Raw genomic sequence first — 13,999 nt, forward strand, 5'->3', positions numbered from 1 at the left:
CCTTGCCTGGTCTATAAAAGGAGTCTGTGTCACCTGCCCGTCGGCTTACGGCCACACCACCCTGAGCGCGCCCGATCTCGTCTGATCTCGGAAGCTAAGCAGGGTCGGGCCTGGTTAGTACTTGGATGGGAGACCGCCTGGGAATACCAGGTGCTGTAAGCTTTTACACTGCAGCACGCTTTTACACTGCTGCTTCCTTACAAGAAACGTGGGCTTGCAATTACTTTGACGCACGGGCACACATTAATGTCCTTCCAGTTTCAGCCTTGCTTTGGTTTTCACAGAAAAAAAGAGAACGGTGCACCGTTCCTGGTGGCACTGCAATACCAGGTCAATGCAAGGAGTGAAGAGAGCAAGCCCAAGGTTTCACCGCCCAATGCTCAAAAATGCATTTAATATTTAATCCCCATATAGAGGACATATCAGATAATAAACTGATAAGAACAGATACTACACTTGATCTTAGCCAAAAGGCCGAGAAGCGATGGCCCACCAGTGTCTGGGGCCAACTCAAGATCTTGGCCCACAAGTTACTTGTTGTGGTGCCGTGTTTCTGAAGTGCGCATAACAAAGGCTGCTGCTGCTCACCTCCACCCCCAGGTGATGTAAGTGCACCTCTGAGCCGTGACGGACAGCTGCTTGACATTTGACACACTCAAAGGGCGCAGCCATACAGCAAAGCCCACCAAAAATAACTTAAACTCTTGGACGTTCCTCTCCACGGAAGTCTTTAGTAAAAGGCGAAAGACTTGAGCATTTTGAAGAAAAACCAGAGTCAACATAGCCCCTCTCCTTGAGAGCAGCCAAGGAGTCTATCCGCCAGAGTCACCACAGTCTCGGTCGGCCCGGCCGGCCACCTTGGGACAGCCTTTCTTCAACGTTTTTGGTTTGCCGGCCAATCAACCGCCCACATTTGACTGCATGTTTGGAAGCGCATTCTTACCGTTGGTTGTGTGCTGCAGTTTTCTATCAACCGCTGAGGCTGTGGCACATTCCTCGCTCACGGGGGACACCTCCAAGGTTTAGTGGTAGATGTGAGTGCATGAGCAAAGCAGCTCTGTGTCACACCGAGCAGTACAAACTGCCGGGCCGTTTCCCAACTCCTCCGGGCTTCTGAAATGGTGAGCTGCTCCTGGCATCGCTTCAATATCAGGTCAATGTACAGGAGTGGACGGAGCAAGCGCCAAAGTATTAACCCTTGGCATGATGGCCATGGATCCATCTCCAACAATCCAGTTCTACCTACAAAGAGCCGGGAAAGGGAGCATGACATTTCCTTAGAGCTAAAAGACAACACCCACAACCATCCCATTCCCAGCAACTTGGAAAGACTGGGGATGTCGCTCTGCGAGCACGTGAGAAGCCTGGAGATGGGCACACAAGGCGGAACCTTGGGCGGCTGACCTTTGCTTACAACTACGTCATCGGGGGAGAGCGCGGACGCAGTACCCCAATAGCAAAAATTATGCAGTCAAGATTCCCACGTTTGGGGAATTTGCAGGGGTCAGCACAACCAGAGTGCAATGGCTGAGCCTCGCCCTGGGTGAACCACCTTCTTGATCATGGTATCTCCCCTGCCAGGTAAGTATGAGGTGTACTTGCCCAGCACTGGGTGGCTGTTCCCAGACACAGCTCTTTGGCTGATGGTGCAGGAAATGGATAGTCCCAGAGTCCAATGCCTTGACTCAGGTGCTCGTTAATGCTGTGCTGTGTTCAACTTCAACCTCCAGCACACATTGGAGAGGAAACACTTGACCTTTTCACTGGCATACCTGGCTGTCATTTCCTATCGATTCAGCAACAACTGCACCTGACGGCACCAACAGCAGCTTACCCATCTCGGTGTAGCTTCCTAATACTGGAATAGAGTGTAGCAGGTAGTGGCGATAAAGGCTCAAGTGCAGTGTGTTCGGAAGGCTGCCTTTTGAGCCCCTCCACGAGCAGGGGGCCTTGCCTGGTCTATAAAAGGAGTCTGTGTCACCTGCCCGTCGGCTTACGGCCACACCACCCTGAGCACGCCCGATCTCGTCTGATCTCGGAAGCTAAGCAGGGTCGGGCCTGGTTAGTACTTTGATGGGAGACCGCCTGGGAATACCAGGTGCTGTAAGCTTTTACACTGCAGCACGCTTTTACACTGCTGCTTCCTTACAAGAAACGTGGGCTTGCAATTACTTTGACGCACGGGCACACATTAATGTCCTTCCAGTTTCAGCCTTGCTTTGGTTTTCACAGAAAAAAAGAGAACGGTGCACCGTTCCTGGTGGCACTGCAATACCAGGTCAATGCAAGGAGTGAAGAGAGCAAGCCCAAGGTTTCACCGCCCAATGCTCAAAAATGCTTTTAATATTTAATCCCCATATAGAGGACATATCAGATATTAAACTGATAAGAATAGATACTACACTTGATCTTAGCCAAAAGGCCGAGAAGCGATGGCCCACCAGTGTCTGGGGCCAACTCAAGATCTTGGCGCACAAGTTACTTGTTGTGGTGCCGTGTTTCTGAAGTGCGCATAACAAAGGCTGCTGCTGCTCACCTCCACCCCCAGGTGATGTAAGTGCACCTCTGAGCCGTGACGGACAGCTGCTTGACATTTGACACACTCAAAGGGCGCAGCCATACAGCAAAGCCCACCAAAAATAACTTAAACTCTTGGACGTTCCTCTCCACGGAAGTCTTTAGTAAAAGGCGAAAGACTTGAGCATTTTGAAGAAAAACCAGAGTCAACATAGCCCCTCTCCTTGAGAGCAGCCAAGGAGTCTATCCGCCAGAGTCACCACAGTCTCGGTCGGCCCGGCCGGCCACCTTGGGACAGCCTTTCTTCAACGTTTTTGGTTTGCCGGCCAATCAACCGCCCACATTTGACTGCATGTTTGGAAGCGCATTCTTACCGTTGGTTGTGTGCTGCAGTTTTCTATCAACCGCTGAGGCTGTGGCACATTCCTCGCTCACGGGGGACACCTCCAAGGTTTAGTGGTAGATGTGAGTGCATGAGCAAAGCAGCTCTGTGTCACACCGAGCAGTACAAACTGCCGGGCCGTTTCCCAACTCCTCCGGGCTTCTGAAATGGTGAGCTGCTCCTGGCATCGCTTCAATATCAGGTCAATGTACAGGAGTGGACGGAGCAAGCGCCAAAGTATTAACCCTTGGCATGATGGCCATGGATCCATCTCCAACAATCCAGTTCTACCTACAAAGAGCCGGGAAAGGGAGCATGACATTTCCTTAGAGCTAAAAGACAACACCCACAACCATCCCATTCCCAGCAACTTGGAAAGACTGGGGACGTCGCTCTGCGAGCACGTGAGAAGCCTGGAGATGGGCACACAAGGCGGAACCTTGGGCGGCTGACCTTTGCTTACAACTACGTCATCGGGGGAGAGCGCGGACGCAGTACCCCACTAGCAAAAAATATGCAGTCAAGATTCCCACGTTTGGGGAATTTGCAGGGGTCAGCACAACCAGAGTGCAATGGCTGAGCCTCGCCCTGGGTGAACCACCTTCTTGATCATGGTATCTCCCCTGCCAGGTAAGTATGAGGTGTACTTGCCCAGCACTGGGTGGCTGTTCCCAGACACAGCTCTTTGGCTGATGGTGCAGGAAATGGATAGTCCCACAGTCCAATGCCTTGACTCAGGTGCTCGTTAATGCTGTGCTGTGTTCAACTTCAACCTCCAGCACACATTGGAGAGGAAACACTCGACCTTTTCACTGGCATACCTGGCTGTCATTTCCTATCGATTCAGCAACAACTGCACCTGACGGCACCAACAGCAGCTTACCCATCTCGGTGTAGCTTCCTAATACTGGAATAGAGTGTAGCAGGTAGTGGCGATAAAGGCTCAAGTGCAGTGTGTTCGGAAGGCTGCCTTTTGAGCCCCTCCACGAGCAGGGGGCCTTGCCTGGTCTATAAAAGGAGTCTGTGTCACCTGCCCGTCGGCTTACGGCCACACCACCCTGAGCACTCCCGATCTCGTCTGATCTCGGAAGCTAAGCAGGGTCGGGCCTGGTTAGTACTTTGATGGGAGACCGCCTGGGAATACCAGGTGCTGTAAGCTTTTACACTGCAGCACGCTTTTACACTGCAGCAGCACGCTTTTACACTGCAGCACGCTTTTACACTGCAGCACGCTTTTACACTGCTGCTTCCTTACAAGAAACGTGGGCTTGCAATTACGTTGACGCACGGGCACACGTTAATGTCCTTCCAGTTTCAGCCTTGCTTTGGTTTTCACAGAAAAAAAGAGAACGGTGCACCGTTCCTGGTGGCACTGCAATACCAGGTCAATGCAAGGAGTGAAGAGAGCAAGCCCAAGGTTTCACCGCCCAATGCTCAAAAATGCATTTAATATTTAATCCCCATATAGAGGACATATCAGATATTAAACTGATAAGAACAGATACTACACTTGATCTTAGCCAAAAGGCCGAGAAGCGATGGCCCACCAGTGTCTGGGGCCAACTCAAGATCTTGGCGCACAAGTTACTTGTTGTGGTGCCGTGTTTCTGAAGTGCGCATAACAAAGGCTGCTGCTGCTCACCTCCACCCCCAGGTGATCTAAGTGCACCTCTGAGCCGTGACGGACAGCTGCTTGACATTTGACACACTCAAAGGGCGCAGCCATACAGCAAAGCCCACCAAAAATAACTTAAACTCTTGGACGTTCCTCTCCACGGAAGTCTTTAGTAAAAGGCGAAAGACTTGAGCATTTTGAAGAAAAACCAGAGTCAACATAGCCCCTCTCCTTGAGAGCAGCCAAGGAGTCTATCCGCCAGAGTCACCACAGTCTCGGTCGGCCCGGCCGGCCACCTTGGGACAGCCTTTCTTCAACGTTTTTGGTTTGCCGGCCAATCAACCGCCCACATTTGACTGCATGTTTGGAAGCGCATTCTTACCGTTGGTTGTGTGCTGCAGTTTTCTATCAACCGCTGAGGCTGTGGCACATTCCTCGCTCACGGGGGACACCTCCAAGGTTTAGTGGTAGATGTGAGTGCATGAGCAAAGCAGCTCTGTGTCACACCGAGCAGTACAAACTGCCGGGCCGTTTCCCAACTCCTCCGGGCTTCTGAAATGGTGAGCTGCTCCTGGCATCGCTTCAATATCAGGTCAATGTACAGGAGTGGACGGAGCAAGCGCCAAAGTATTAACCCTTGGGCATGATGGCCATGGATCCATCTCCAACAATCCAGTTCTACCTACAAAGAGCCGGGAAAGGGAGCATGACATTTCCTTAGAGCTAAAAGACAACACCCACAACCATCCCATTCCCAGCAACTTGGAAATACTGGGGACGTCGCTCTGCGAGCACGTGAGAAGCCTGGAGATGGGCACACAAGGCGGAACCTTGGGCGGCTGACCTTTGCTTACAACTACGTCATCGGGGGAGAGCGCGGACGCAGTACCCCACTAGCAAAAATTATGCAGTCAAGATTCCCACGTTTGGGGAATTTGCAGGGGTCAGCACAACCAGAGTGCAATGGCTGAGCCTCGCCCTGGGTGAACCACCTTCTTGATCATGGTATCTCCCCTGCCAGGTAAGTATGAGGTGTACTTGCCCAGCACTGGGTGGCTGTTCCCAGACACAGCTCTTTGGCTGATGGTGCAGGAAATGGATAGTCCCAGAGTCCAATGCCTTGACTCAGGTGCTCGTTAATGCTGTGCTGTGTTCAACTTCAACCTCCAGCACACATTGGAGAGGAAACACTCGACCTTTTCACTGGCATACCTGGCTGTCATTTCCTATCGATTCAGCAACAACTGCACCTGACGGCACCAACAGCAGCTTACCCATCTCGGTGTAGCTTCCTAATACTGGAATAGAGTGTAGCAGGTAGTGGCGATAAAGGCTCAAGTGCAGTGTGTTTGGAAGGCTGCCTTTTGAGCCCCTCCACGAGCAGGGGGCCTTGCCTGGTCTATAAAAGGAGTCTGTGTCACCTGCCTGTCGGCTTACGGCCACACCACCCTGAGCGCGCCCGATCTCGTCTGATCTCGGAAGCTAAGCAGGGTCGGGCCTGGTTAGTACTTGGATGGGAGACCGCCTGGGAATACCAGGTGCTGTAAGCTTTTACACTGCAGCACGCTTTTACACTGCAGCACGCTTTTACACTGCAGCACGCTTTTACACTGCAGCACGCTTTTACACTGCAGCACGCTTTTACACTGCAGCACGCTTTTACACTGCAGCACGCTTTTACACTGCAGCACGCTTTTACACTGCTGCTTCCTTACAAGAAACGTGGGCTTGCAATTACGTTGACGCACGGGCACACGTTAATGTCCTTCCAGTTTCAGCCTTGCTTTGGTTTTCACAGAAAAAAAGAGAACGGTGCACCGTTCCTGGTGGCACTGCAATACCAGGTCAATGCAAGGAGTGAAGAGAGCAAGCCCAAGGTTTCACCGCCCAATGCTCAAAAATGCATTTAATATTTAATCCCCATATAGAGGACATATCAGATATTAAACTGATAAGAACAGATACTACACTTGATCTTAGCCAAAAGGCCGAGAAGCGATGGCCCACCAGTGTCTGGGGCCAACTCAAGATCTTGGCGCACAAGTTACTTGTTGTGGTGCCGTGTTTCTGAAGTGCGCATAACAAAGGCTGCTGCTGCTCACCTCCACCCCCAGGTGATCTAAGTGCACCTCTGAGCCGTGACGGACAGCTGCTTGACATTTGACACACTCAAAGGGCGCAGCCATACAGCAAAGCCCACCAAAAATAACTTAAACTCTTGGACGTTCCTCTCCACGGAAGTCTTTAGTAAAAGGCGAAAGACTTGAGCATTTTGAAGAAAAACCAGAGTCAACATAGCCCCTCTCCTTGAGAGCAGCCAAGGAGTCTATCCGCCAGAGTCACCACAGTCTCGGTCGGCCCGGCCGGCCACCTTGGGACAGCCTTTCTTCAACGTTTTTGGTTTGCCGGCCAATCAACCGCCCACATTTGACTGCATGTTTGGAAGCGCATTCTTACCGTTGGTTGTGTGCTGCAGTTTTCTATCAACCGCTGAGGCTGTGGCACATTCCTCGCTCACGGGGGACACCTCCAAGGTTTAGTGGTAGATGTGAGTGCATGAGCAAAGCAGCTCTGTGTCACACCGAGCAGTACAAACTGCCGGGCCGTTTCCCAACTCCTCCGGGCTTCTGAAATGGTGAGCTGCTCCTGGCATCGCTTCAATATCAGGTCAATGTACAGGAGTGGACGGAGCAAGCGCCAAAGTATTAACCCTTGGGCATGATGGCCATGGATCCATCTCCAACAATCCAGTTCTACCTACAAAGAGCCGGGAAAGGGAGCATGACATTTCCTTAGAGCTAAAAGACAACACCCACAACCATCCCATTCCCAGCAACTTGGAAATACTGGGGACGTCGCTCTGCGAGCACGTGAGAAGCCTGGAGATGGGCACACAAGGCGGAACCTTGGGCGGCTGACCTTTGCTTACAACTACGTCATGGGGGAGAGCGCGGACGCAGTACCCCACTAGCAAAAATTATGCAGTCAAGATTCCCACGTTTGGGGAATTTGCAGGGGTCAGCACAACCAGAGTGCAATGGCTGAGCCTCGCCCTGGGTGAACCACCTTCTTGATCATGGTATCTCCCCTGCCAGGTAAGTATGAGGTGTACTTGCCCAGCACTGGGTGGCTGTTCCCAGACACAGCTCTTTGGCTGATGGTGCAGGAAATGGATAGTCCCAGAGTCCAATGCCTTGACTCAGGTGCTCGTTAATGCTGTGCTGTGTTCAACTTCAACCTCCAGCACACATTGGAGAGGAAACACTCAACCTTTTCACTGGCATACCTGGCTGTCATTTCCTATCGATTCAGCAACAACTGCACCTGACGGCACCAACAGCAGCTTACCCATCTCGGTGTAGCTTCCTAATACTGGAATAGAGTGTAGCAGGTAGTGGCGATAAAGGCTCAAGTGCAGTGTGTTCGGAAGGCTGCCTTTTGAGCCCCTCCACGAGCAGGGGGCCTTGCCTGGTCTATAAAAGGAGTCTGTGTCACCTGCCCGTCGGCTTACGGCCACACCACCCTGAGCACGCCCGATCTCGTCTGATCTCGGAAGCTAAGCAGGGTCGGGCCTGGTTAGTACTTGGATGGGAGACCGCCTGGGAATACCAGGTGCTGTAAGCTTTTACACTGCAGCACGCTTTTACACTGCAGCACGCTTTTACACTGCAGCAGCACGCTTTTACACTGCAGCACGCTTTTACACTGCAGCACGCTTTTACACTGCTGCTTCCTTACAAGAAACGTGGGCTTGCAATTACGTTGACGCACGGGCACACGTTAATGTCCTTCCAGTTTCAGCCTTGCTTTGGTTTTCACAGAAAAAAAGAGAACGGTGCACCGTTCCTGGTGGCACTGCAATACCAGGTCAATGCAAGGAGTGAAGAGAGCAAGCCCAAGGTTTCACCGCCCAATGCTCAAAAATGCATTTAATATTTAATCCCCATATAGAGGACATATCAGATATTAAACTGATAAGAACAGATACTACACTTGATCTTAGCCAAAAGGCCGAGAAGCGATGGCCCACCAGTGTCTGGGGCCAACTCAAGATCTTGGCGCACAAGTTACTTGTTGTGGTGCCGTGTTTCTGAAGTGCGCATAACAAAGGCTGCTGCTGCTGCTCACCTCCACCCCCAGGTGATCTAAGTGCACCTCTGAGCCGTGACAGACAGCTGCTTGACATTTGACACACTCAAAGGGCGCAGCCATACAGCAAAGCCCACCAAAAATAACTTAAACTCTTGGACGTTCCTCCCCACGGAAGTCTTCAGTAAAAGGCGAAAGACTTGAGCATTTTGAAGAAAAACCAGAGTCAACATAGCCCCTCTCCTTGAGAGCAGCCAAGGAGTCTATCCGCCAGAGTCACCACAGTCTCGGTCGGCCCGGCCGGCCACCTTGGGACAGCCTTTCTTCAACGTTTTTGGTTTGCCGGCCAATCAACCGCCCACATTTGACTGCATGTTTGGAAGCGCATTCTTACCGTTGGTTGTGTGCTGCAGTTTTCTATCAACCGCTGAGGCTGTGGCACATTCCTCGCTCACGGGGGACACCTCCAAGGTTTAGTGGTAGATGTGAGTGCATGAGCAAAGCAGCTCTGTGTCACACCGAGCAGTACAAACTGCCGGGCCGTTTCCCAACTCCTCCGGGATTCTGAAATGGTGAGCTGCTCCTGGCATCGCTTCAATATCAGGTCAATGTACAGGAGTGGACGGAGCAAGCGCCAAAGTATTAACCCTTGGCATGATGGCCATGGATCCATCTCCAACAATCCAGTTCTACCTACAAAGAGCCGGGAAAGGGAGCATGACATTTCCTTAGAGCTAAAAGACAACACCCACAACCATCCCATTCCCAGCAACTTGGAAAGACTGGGGATGTCGCTCTGCGAGCACGTGAGAAGCCTGGAGATGGGCACACAAGGCGGAACCTTGGGCAGCTGACCTTTGCTTACAACTACGTCATCGGGGGAGAGCGCGGACGCAGTACCCCAATAGCAAAAATTATGCAGTCAAGATTCCCACGTTTGGGGAATTTGCAGGGGTCAGCACAACCAGAGTGCAATGGCTGAGCCTCGCCCTGGGTGAACCACCTTCTTGATCATGGTATCTCCCCTGCCAGGTAAGTATGAGGTGTACTTGCCCAGCACTGGGTGGCTGTTCCCAGACACAGCTCTTTGGCTGATGGTGCAGGAAATGGATAGTCCCAGAGTCCAATGCCTTGACTCAGGTGCTCGTTAATGCTGTGCTGTGTTCAACTTCAACCTCCAGCACACATTGGAGAGGAAACACTCGACCTTTTCACTGGCATACCTGGCTGTCATTTCCTATCGATTCAGCAACAACTGCACCTGACGGCACCAACAGCAGCTTACCCATCTCGGTGTAGCTTCCTAATACTGGAATAGAGTGTAGCAGGTAGTGGCGATAAAGGCTCAAGTGCAGTGTGTTTGGAAGGCTGCCTTTTGAGCCCCTCCACGAGCAGGGGGCCTTGCCTGGTCTATAAAAGGAGTCTGTGTCACCTGCCCGTCGGCTTACGGCCACACCACCCTGAGCGCGCCCGATCTCGTCTGATCTCGGAAGCTAAGCAGGGTCGGGCCTGGTTAGTACTTGGATGGGAGACCGCCTGGGAATACCAGGTGCTGTAAGCTTTTACACTGCAGCACGCTTTTACACTGCAGCACGCTTTTACACTGCAGCAGCACGCTTTTACACTGCAGCAGCACGCTTTTACACTGCAGCAGCACGCTTTTACACTGCAGCAGCACGCTTTTACACTGCAGCACGCTTTTACACTGCAGCACGCTTTTACACTGCTGCTTCCTTACAAGAAACGTGGGCTTGCAATTACGTTGACGCACGGGCACACGTTAATGTCCTTCCAGTTTCAGCCTTGCTTTGGTTTTCACAGAAAAAAAGAGAACGGTGCACCGTTCCTGGTGGCACTGCAATACCAGGTCAATGCAAGGAGTGAAGAGAGCAAGCCCAAGGTTTCACCGCCCAATGCTCAAAAATGCATTTAATATTTAATCCCCATATAGAGGACATATCAGATATTAAACTGATAAGAACAGATACTACACTTGATCTTAGCCAAAAGGCCGAGAAGCGATGGCCCACCAGTGTCTGGGGCCAACTCAAGATCTTGGCGCACAAGTTACTTGTTGTGGTGCCGTGTTTCTGAAGTGCGCATAACAAAGGCTGCTGCTGCTCACCTCCACCCCCAGGTGATCTAAGTGCACCTCTGAGCCGTGACAGACAGCTGCTTGACATTTGACACACTCAAAGGGCGCAGCCATACAGCAAAGCCCACCAAAAATAACTTAAACTCTTGGACGTTCCTCCCCACGGAAGTCTTCAGTAAAAGGCGAAAGACTTGAGCATTTTGAAGAAAAACCAGAGTCAACATAGCCCCTCTCCTTGAGAGCAGCCAAGGAGTCTATCCGCCAGAGTCACCACAGTCTCGGTCGGCCCGGCCGGCCACCTTGGGACAGCCTTTCTTCAACGTTTTTGGTTTGCCGGCCAATCAACCGCCCACATTTGACTGCATGTTTGGAAGCGCATTCTTACCGTTGGTTGTGTGCTGCAGTTTTCTATCAACCGCTGAGGCTGTGGCACATTCCTCGCTCACGGGGGACACCTCCAAGGTTTAGTGGTAGATGTGAGTGCATGAGCAAAGCAGCTCTGTGTCACACCGAGCAGTACAAACTGCCGGGCCGTTTCCCAACTCCTCCGGGATTCTGAAATGGTGAGCTGCTCCTGGCATCGCTTCAATATCAGGTCAATGTACAGGAGTGGACGGAGCAAGCGCCAAAGTATTAACCCTTGGCATGATGGCCATGGATCCATCTCCAACAATCCAGTTCTACCTACAAAGAGCCGGGAAAGGGAGCATGACATTTCCTTAGAGCTAAAAGACAACACCCACAACCATCCCATTCCCAGCAACTTGGAAAGACTGGGGACGTCGCTCTGCGAGCACGTGAGAAGCCTGGAGATGGGCACACAAGGCGGAACCTTGGGCGGCTGATCTTTGCTTACAATTACGTCATCGGGGGAGAGCGCGGACGCAGTACCCCACTAGCAAAAAATATGCAGTCAAGATTCCCACGTTTGGGGAATTTGCAGGGGTCAGCACAACCAGAGTGCAATGGCTGAGCCTCGCCCTGGGTGAACCACCTTCTTGATCATGGTATCTCCCCTGCCAGGTAAGTATGAGGTGTACTTGCCCAGCACTGGGTGGCTGTTCCCAGACACAGCTCTTTGGCTGATGGTGCAGGAAATGGATAGTCCCAGAGTCCAATGCCTTGACTCAGATGCTCGTTAATGCTGTGCTGTGTTCAACTTCAACCTCCAGCACACATTGGAGAGGAAACACTCGACCTTTTCACTGGCATACCTGGCTGTCATTTCCTATCGATTCAGCAACAACTGCACCTGACGGCACCAACAGCAGCTTACCCATCTCGGTGTAGCTTCCTAATACTGGAATAGAGTGTAGCAGGTAGTGGCGATAAAGGCTCAAGTGCAGTGTGTTTGGAAGGCTGCCTTTTGAGCCCCTCCACGAGCAGGGGGCCTTGCCTGGTCTATAAAAGGAGTCTGTGTCACCTGCCCGTCGGCTTACGGCCACACCACCCTGAGCGCGCCCGATCTCGTCTGATCTCGGAAGCTAAGCAGGGTCGGGCCTGGTTAGTACTTGGATGGGAGACCGCCTGGGAATACCAGGTGCTGTAAGCTTTTACACTGCAGCACGCTTTTACACTGCAGCACGCTTTTACACTGCAGCACGCTTTTACACTGCAGCACGCTTTTACACTGCAGCACGCTTTTACACTGCTGCTTCCTTACAAGAAACGTGGGCTTGCAATTACGTTGACGCACGGGCACACGTTAATGTCCTTCCAGTTTCAGCCTTGCTTTGGTTTTCACAGAAAAAAAGAGAACGGTGCACCGTTCCTGGTGGCACTGCAATACCAGGTCAATGCAAGGAGTGAAGAGAGCAAGCCCAAGGTTTCACCGCCCAATGCTCAAAAATGCATTTAATATTTAATCCCCATATAGAGGACATATCAGATATTAAACTGATAAGAACAGATACTACACTTGATCTTAGCCAAAAGGCCGAGAAGCGATGGCCCACCAGTGTCTCTGGCCAACTCAAGATCTTGGCGCACAAGTTACTTGTTGTGGTGCCGTGTTTCTGAAGTGCGCATAACAAAGGCTGCTGCTGCTCACCTCCACCCCCAGGTGATCTAAGTGCACCTCTGAGCCGTGACGGACAGCTGCTTGACATTTGACACACTCAAAGGGCGCAGCCATACAGCAAAGCCCACCAAAAATAACTTAAACTCTTGGACGTTCCTCTCCACGGAAGTCTTTAGTAAAAGGCGAAAGACTTGAGCATTTTGAAGAAAAACCAGAGTCAACATAGCCCCTCTCCTTGAGAGCAGCCAAGGAGTCTATCCGCCAGAGTCACCACAGTCTCGGTCGGCCCGGCCGGCCACCTTGGGACAGCCTTTCTTCAACGTTTTTGGGTTGCCGGCCAATCAACCGCCCACATTTGACTGCATGTTTGGAAGCGCATTCTTACCGTTGGTTGTGTGCTGCAGTTTTCTATCAACCGCTGAGGCTGTGGCACATTCCTCGCTCACGGGGGACACCTCCAAGGTTTAGTGGTAGATGTGAGTGCATGAGCAAAGCAGCTCTGTGTCACACCGAGCAGTACAAACTGCCGGGCCGTTTCCCAACTCCTCCGGGATTCTGAAATGGTGAGCTGCTCCTGGCATCGCTTCAATATCAGGTCAATGTACAGGAGTGGACGGAGCAAGCGCCAAAGTATTAACCCTTGGGCATGATGGCCATGGATCCATCTCCAACAATCCAGTTCTACCTACAAAGAGCCGGGAAAGGGAGCATGACATTTCCTTAGAGCTAAAAGACAACACCCACAACCATCCCATTCCCAGCAACTTGGAAATACTGGGGACGTCGCTCTGCGAGCACGTGAGAAGCCTGGAGATGGGCACACAAGGCGGAACCTTGGGCGGCTGACCTTTGCTTACAACTACGTCATGGGGGAGAGCGCGGACGCAGTACCCCACTAGCAAAAAATATGCAGTCAAGATTCCCACGTTTGGGGAATTTGCAGGGGTCAGCACAACCAGAGTGCAATGGCTGAGCCTCGCCCTGGGTGAACCACCTTCTTGATCATGGTATCTCCCCTGCCAGGTAAGTATGAGGTGTACTTGCCCAGCACTGGGTGGCTGTTCCCAGACACAGCTCTTTGGCTGATGGTGCAGGAAATGGATAGTCCCAGAGTCCAATGCCTTGACTCAGGTGCTCGTTAATGCTGTGCTGTGTTCAACTTCAACCTCCAGCACACATTGGAGAGGAAACACTCGACCTTTTCACTGGCATACCTGGCTGTCATTTCCTATCGATTCAGCAACAACTGCACCTGACGGCACCAACAGCAGCTTACCCATC

At 51.8% G+C, this 13,999-nt stretch overlaps 28 non-coding genes across 28 annotated transcripts; 7 read left to right on the forward strand and 21 right to left on the reverse strand.

The window, feature by feature from the left end:
* Window positions 1–43: 43 nt before the first annotated feature.
* Window positions 44–162, forward strand: LOC131450666 (5S ribosomal RNA). The gene has a single exon (XR_009235561.1). It is a non-coding gene; the product is annotated as a 5S ribosomal RNA (ribosomal RNA).
* Window positions 163–293: 131 nt separating this feature from the next.
* On the reverse strand, window positions 294–486 carry LOC131450600 (U2 spliceosomal RNA). Its single transcript, XR_009235498.1, has one exon. It is a non-coding gene; the product is annotated as a U2 spliceosomal RNA (small nuclear RNA).
* Window positions 487–665: 179 nt separating this feature from the next.
* Window positions 666–778, reverse strand: LOC131450640 (U5 spliceosomal RNA). Its single transcript, XR_009235536.1, has one exon. It is a non-coding gene; the product is annotated as a U5 spliceosomal RNA (small nuclear RNA).
* A 647-nt stretch (window positions 779–1,425) lies between these two features.
* On the reverse strand, window positions 1,426–1,589 carry LOC131450499 (U1 spliceosomal RNA). The gene has a single exon (XR_009235403.1). It is a non-coding gene; the product is annotated as a U1 spliceosomal RNA (small nuclear RNA).
* Window positions 1,590–1,991: 402 nt separating this feature from the next.
* Window positions 1,992–2,110, forward strand: LOC131450685 (5S ribosomal RNA). Its single transcript, XR_009235579.1, has one exon. It is a non-coding gene; the product is annotated as a 5S ribosomal RNA (ribosomal RNA).
* Window positions 2,111–2,241: 131 nt separating this feature from the next.
* LOC131450601 (U2 spliceosomal RNA) lies at window positions 2,242–2,434 on the reverse strand. Its single transcript, XR_009235499.1, has one exon. It is a non-coding gene; the product is annotated as a U2 spliceosomal RNA (small nuclear RNA).
* Window positions 2,435–2,613: 179 nt separating this feature from the next.
* Window positions 2,614–2,726, reverse strand: LOC131450641 (U5 spliceosomal RNA). The gene has a single exon (XR_009235537.1). It is a non-coding gene; the product is annotated as a U5 spliceosomal RNA (small nuclear RNA).
* Window positions 2,727–3,373: 647 nt separating this feature from the next.
* LOC131450531 (U1 spliceosomal RNA) lies at window positions 3,374–3,537 on the reverse strand. Its single transcript, XR_009235433.1, has one exon. It is a non-coding gene; the product is annotated as a U1 spliceosomal RNA (small nuclear RNA).
* A 402-nt stretch (window positions 3,538–3,939) lies between these two features.
* LOC131450686 (5S ribosomal RNA) lies at window positions 3,940–4,058 on the forward strand. The gene has a single exon (XR_009235580.1). It is a non-coding gene; the product is annotated as a 5S ribosomal RNA (ribosomal RNA).
* Window positions 4,059–4,246: 188 nt separating this feature from the next.
* On the reverse strand, window positions 4,247–4,439 carry LOC131450576 (U2 spliceosomal RNA). Its single transcript, XR_009235475.1, has one exon. It is a non-coding gene; the product is annotated as a U2 spliceosomal RNA (small nuclear RNA).
* Window positions 4,440–4,618: 179 nt separating this feature from the next.
* On the reverse strand, window positions 4,619–4,731 carry LOC131450642 (U5 spliceosomal RNA). The gene has a single exon (XR_009235538.1). It is a non-coding gene; the product is annotated as a U5 spliceosomal RNA (small nuclear RNA).
* Window positions 4,732–5,379: 648 nt separating this feature from the next.
* On the reverse strand, window positions 5,380–5,543 carry LOC131450498 (U1 spliceosomal RNA). Its single transcript, XR_009235402.1, has one exon. It is a non-coding gene; the product is annotated as a U1 spliceosomal RNA (small nuclear RNA).
* A 402-nt stretch (window positions 5,544–5,945) lies between these two features.
* Window positions 5,946–6,064, forward strand: LOC131450678 (5S ribosomal RNA). The gene has a single exon (XR_009235572.1). It is a non-coding gene; the product is annotated as a 5S ribosomal RNA (ribosomal RNA).
* Window positions 6,065–6,321: 257 nt separating this feature from the next.
* LOC131450578 (U2 spliceosomal RNA) lies at window positions 6,322–6,514 on the reverse strand. Its single transcript, XR_009235476.1, has one exon. It is a non-coding gene; the product is annotated as a U2 spliceosomal RNA (small nuclear RNA).
* A 179-nt stretch (window positions 6,515–6,693) lies between these two features.
* LOC131450643 (U5 spliceosomal RNA) lies at window positions 6,694–6,806 on the reverse strand. Its single transcript, XR_009235539.1, has one exon. It is a non-coding gene; the product is annotated as a U5 spliceosomal RNA (small nuclear RNA).
* Window positions 6,807–7,453: 647 nt separating this feature from the next.
* On the reverse strand, window positions 7,454–7,617 carry LOC131450486 (U1 spliceosomal RNA). The gene has a single exon (XR_009235391.1). It is a non-coding gene; the product is annotated as a U1 spliceosomal RNA (small nuclear RNA).
* A 402-nt stretch (window positions 7,618–8,019) lies between these two features.
* LOC131450681 (5S ribosomal RNA) lies at window positions 8,020–8,138 on the forward strand. The gene has a single exon (XR_009235575.1). It is a non-coding gene; the product is annotated as a 5S ribosomal RNA (ribosomal RNA).
* Window positions 8,139–8,344: 206 nt separating this feature from the next.
* LOC131450579 (U2 spliceosomal RNA) lies at window positions 8,345–8,537 on the reverse strand. The gene has a single exon (XR_009235477.1). It is a non-coding gene; the product is annotated as a U2 spliceosomal RNA (small nuclear RNA).
* Window positions 8,538–8,719: 182 nt separating this feature from the next.
* Window positions 8,720–8,832, reverse strand: LOC131450654 (U5 spliceosomal RNA). The gene has a single exon (XR_009235549.1). It is a non-coding gene; the product is annotated as a U5 spliceosomal RNA (small nuclear RNA).
* Window positions 8,833–9,479: 647 nt separating this feature from the next.
* On the reverse strand, window positions 9,480–9,643 carry LOC131450500 (U1 spliceosomal RNA). The gene has a single exon (XR_009235404.1). It is a non-coding gene; the product is annotated as a U1 spliceosomal RNA (small nuclear RNA).
* Window positions 9,644–10,045: 402 nt separating this feature from the next.
* LOC131450689 (5S ribosomal RNA) lies at window positions 10,046–10,164 on the forward strand. The gene has a single exon (XR_009235583.1). It is a non-coding gene; the product is annotated as a 5S ribosomal RNA (ribosomal RNA).
* Window positions 10,165–10,433: 269 nt separating this feature from the next.
* LOC131450580 (U2 spliceosomal RNA) lies at window positions 10,434–10,626 on the reverse strand. The gene has a single exon (XR_009235478.1). It is a non-coding gene; the product is annotated as a U2 spliceosomal RNA (small nuclear RNA).
* Window positions 10,627–10,805: 179 nt separating this feature from the next.
* LOC131450655 (U5 spliceosomal RNA) lies at window positions 10,806–10,918 on the reverse strand. Its single transcript, XR_009235550.1, has one exon. It is a non-coding gene; the product is annotated as a U5 spliceosomal RNA (small nuclear RNA).
* A 647-nt stretch (window positions 10,919–11,565) lies between these two features.
* Window positions 11,566–11,729, reverse strand: LOC131450532 (U1 spliceosomal RNA). The gene has a single exon (XR_009235434.1). It is a non-coding gene; the product is annotated as a U1 spliceosomal RNA (small nuclear RNA).
* Window positions 11,730–12,131: 402 nt separating this feature from the next.
* Window positions 12,132–12,250, forward strand: LOC131450491 (5S ribosomal RNA). The gene has a single exon (XR_009235396.1). It is a non-coding gene; the product is annotated as a 5S ribosomal RNA (ribosomal RNA).
* A 203-nt stretch (window positions 12,251–12,453) lies between these two features.
* Window positions 12,454–12,646, reverse strand: LOC131450581 (U2 spliceosomal RNA). The gene has a single exon (XR_009235479.1). It is a non-coding gene; the product is annotated as a U2 spliceosomal RNA (small nuclear RNA).
* Window positions 12,647–12,825: 179 nt separating this feature from the next.
* On the reverse strand, window positions 12,826–12,938 carry LOC131450644 (U5 spliceosomal RNA). The gene has a single exon (XR_009235540.1). It is a non-coding gene; the product is annotated as a U5 spliceosomal RNA (small nuclear RNA).
* Window positions 12,939–13,585: 647 nt separating this feature from the next.
* On the reverse strand, window positions 13,586–13,749 carry LOC131450504 (U1 spliceosomal RNA). Its single transcript, XR_009235408.1, has one exon. It is a non-coding gene; the product is annotated as a U1 spliceosomal RNA (small nuclear RNA).
* Between the last annotated feature and the right edge of the window lie 250 nt (window positions 13,750–13,999).

The sequence above is a fragment of the Solea solea genome, unplaced genomic scaffold, assembly GCF_958295425.1.
Source record: "Solea solea unplaced genomic scaffold, fSolSol10.1 scaffold_44, whole genome shotgun sequence".
NCBI lineage: Eukaryota > Metazoa > Chordata > Actinopteri > Pleuronectiformes > Soleidae > Solea > Solea solea.